At 35.8% G+C, this 3,421-nt stretch overlaps 1 pseudogene; it reads right to left on the reverse strand.

The window, feature by feature from the left end:
• Positions 1 to 2,530: 2,530 nt before the first annotated feature.
• On the reverse strand, positions 2,531 to 3,163 carry LOC103236180 (signal recognition particle 19 kDa protein-like; annotated as a pseudogene).
• Positions 3,164 to 3,421: the final 258 nt, after the last annotated feature.

Genomic DNA, 3,421 nt, shown 5'->3' on the forward strand with positions numbered 1-3,421 from the left:
TAGTATCATTTTGCTTACTATCTCTAATCATTGCTTACAACCATGACCCACATTGGGAAGCATGCCTTATCCCATGACCCCCAAGCAGAATACACATCAGACCTGAGTTTATATCGCCTCTTCTTAACTGTTTGATCTTTGGCAAGATACCTGAATTCCTGTAAGTCTTGATTCTTCATCATCAAAGAGGGATGATAATATTTACATTTCAAGATCACTTTGAGAATTTATGAGATAATAATCACACCGTGTCTAGTCCTGTGCCTGGAATTTATTAGAAAACATGAAGACCTACTATATGCCAATCACTCTCCTTGGTACTCAGGGTACAGAGGAGCACATGATCAAGAAGAGTTCTGCTTTTAGCTTCTTTTGAGGGAAAATCAACTACGAACATCTCAATAAACAAGCAAAGTCACTTCGGGTGTGATAAAACGATCTGAAGTAAATAAAACCAGTTGATATGAAAGAAAGTGACTGGTATTCAAGAAATACTTATTTCCATCCTGACTCTTGCCCCTATATGATTGATATTTAGTACACAGGAAAAAATGGAGACTGTATTAAGAATACGCTTGCTTATTTATGTCAGGCAGGTACAAACAGTGAGTGTAATAATGGCAGTTAAAATCATATCTAAATACATGGCCCTAATTTTAAGCTTCTGGATTAAGAAATTTAAGATCTTCCTTCTGAAGTTATTTTCTGTAGAATGTCTGATCTTCTCTTAGAAAACATTTAATTGTTCATGTCATGCAAATTAAATACAGTTGAAGGTTTATCACCTACTTTTGTCATGGCTCTGTGTGTGTGTGTGTGTGTGTGTGTGTTTAATCTCTAGAAGTTATTTTATTATGTTTGATGGGTTTGACTTAGGAGAGTTGAGAAAATTTTTTCACATAATTAGAGCCCCTAACATTCTTTTGGAAAAATAACTAATAATTTAAAAATTACCCATATTTTTATTTCTACACAGATTAATTTCCTTGAACAAATTTTTTAAACAAAACTTCTAAAAATCTACAATATAAGAAATAGTAAGCCACTCCTTTTAAACTGAATTACACTGAACCTTCTATACACTGTATAGAAGCAGGAAGTTATTGCTGAATTTAGAAAAGAGTCCCTTAATGGGCAGCGCTCAGAGGTCAGGGTGTAAGTGATGACAGAATGGGTAACTGAGATGGAATAATTTGCTTTTGCACCTGAGACAAAGGATGGAGTTATTTAGATAAAGAGAAACAAGTTCTGGGATGCCAAAGACCTATCATTTGACCTGTGGAAAATAAATGAATCGATTTGAGGCATTGCACACTAATTTTGGAGGGCCAGGAAAATGGTTCTTCTCATTTCTTTATTACTTAGCCACTCTAGTCATTTGCAATGATTTTGAGTTTTGTTGCTTTGTTAGCATTCCTCTGATGTCTAAATGGCATAATTATTGGAATTAAGATTTTGAAGAATCAATTAGAAGAGTCTCTAGTTGGATACTCAATTAACAACTATTGCCAAGGCAGCTACTCAGCTCTCACTGTCTTTCATCTCAGCCATAATTGAATCCTGCTTTTCTCAAATAACAATGAACCTTTTGATCTCTGTGAAGAAGGAAAGATCAAACTGATCCTCAGAATCCACAAATGAATGTCTTTTACCCCCCAAACCTTCTTCAAAGATGCAGTTAAATTTGAGTTGCAGTTATGTTTTCAGTATAATTACCAGGCACAAAAGAAAATTACTTCCTTTATTATCATAACTAAAAAACACATTTCTTTCTTCTTCCAGTTTTTTTTAATGTTACATTTAAAATCAGTAGTTTCATGTAAATTTTACTTTTTCTCTGGAAACTTACAATAAAAGCCTTTCAAAGTGATTTCACATTTTTTTTTTCTTTTTTTTCTGTCAGAACTTTTACCTCTAAAACAAGTAGTTCAGTGCCACTGGCCACTAATTTACTTCAGAAGCATAATGTTTTCTGCTCTCCAGAACAGCAATTATGAATGCTTAACAGACCAGATGATGTAGTTCTTGTTCTGACCCCAATGTTTACTATTTGTTCTTTAGCAAGTGAAATTTGAGTTCTGAACTCCCAGTTTCATATCTGTAAAACAACAATATTTTGTCCATAATGTTATTTGAAAGGAGAATCAAATGTAAATGCACATGTACTGCTTTTTAAACATTGCAATAAACTCTACAGTGTAAGTTTTATTACAATAAAACTTTTTATTATCATGGCTCTAAAAGAACTCAAGCAACATGCAAAGGTTCATAAAGAGCTGCAATGGTTAACTTCATTTTTTTTTTCAGTTTCAAATTTTATTTCATTAACTTAAAAGGTGGACAAAATGTTTATTTTAAATCGAATTGAAATTTATCTGAAACAAGTAACTCATCTCAAGTAACTTATTTTACAGTCCATTGTCCATTTAAAAATATTCTTTCTTCCAAAACACTGCACTGAAAGACCAAAAAATGCTTTTATACACCATAAAAGCGAGATGCAAGCTTCTGATGTAAATTTGTTTCACTGTCAACTCCGATGATAAAGATGAGAGGCACAAGCGTTCACAGTTCAGTTAAATGATGCAAAAAAAAAGCTTCTGTTTCCCTCTGATACAAACTAGAAGTCTCCATTCATGTCTCTTACAGTAGTACCACATACTTGATGCCGATACTAGGTTACTTCTTTTTCTTTCCTTTCCCTTTTTTACTTCCCTCTCCTTGTTGAAGACTTTGGTCAGCACCTCCTGCTTTTTGTGTCCTTGTTTTTAGTTTAGGTATCGTTTCTGCTGCATACAACATTACTGACTTACGTGATGGGAACTGCACAAGGCAGAGGTGCCATCTTCCTGTTTGAGCTGGACCCGGACTCTGCCTCTGTATCAGACATCATGATTCCATTCTCTAGAGTACATTTTATTTTTCTCAAGAAATACGTTAAGTCCAACTGCTGAACATACATCTTGAATCTCTGTAGCTGTAGGATTTTCAACAGCCTTACTTATGGGGATTCGCCTTCCCTCTGCGATGGTCTTATTATTTAAATAAGCAGGATAGATACAAATAAACCTGTCCTGGTCGGTCGGGGACCGCGCGGCAGCGCAAGCCATCTTCACAAGAGACTAAACAACAGCCCAGGAGCCGTAGGTAGGAACCCGGGAGGAACCCAGGTCCAAGTTTCCGAGATAGCCCGCCAACTTCATTTTTTTATTGCCCACTTTGTGCGGCCACTTACAATTGTATGGGCAATTGGCATTTTGAGAGCCTGAATTTAGTGCTGAAAGCCTCAGTTCTGCTCTAAACAAATCCGTCGAGAGGACCACTGAGATTCCAGAGGTAGGAATTTGGACAGATCCAGATCTACCCTTACTCATTACTCTGTTAGGCTTGATGTATGTATCTGACCAATGGACTGCCTCAA

The sequence above is a fragment of the Chlorocebus sabaeus genome, chromosome 7, assembly GCF_047675955.1.
Source record: "Chlorocebus sabaeus isolate Y175 chromosome 7, mChlSab1.0.hap1, whole genome shotgun sequence".
Classification (NCBI taxonomy): Eukaryota; Metazoa; Chordata; class Mammalia; order Primates; family Cercopithecidae; genus Chlorocebus; species Chlorocebus sabaeus.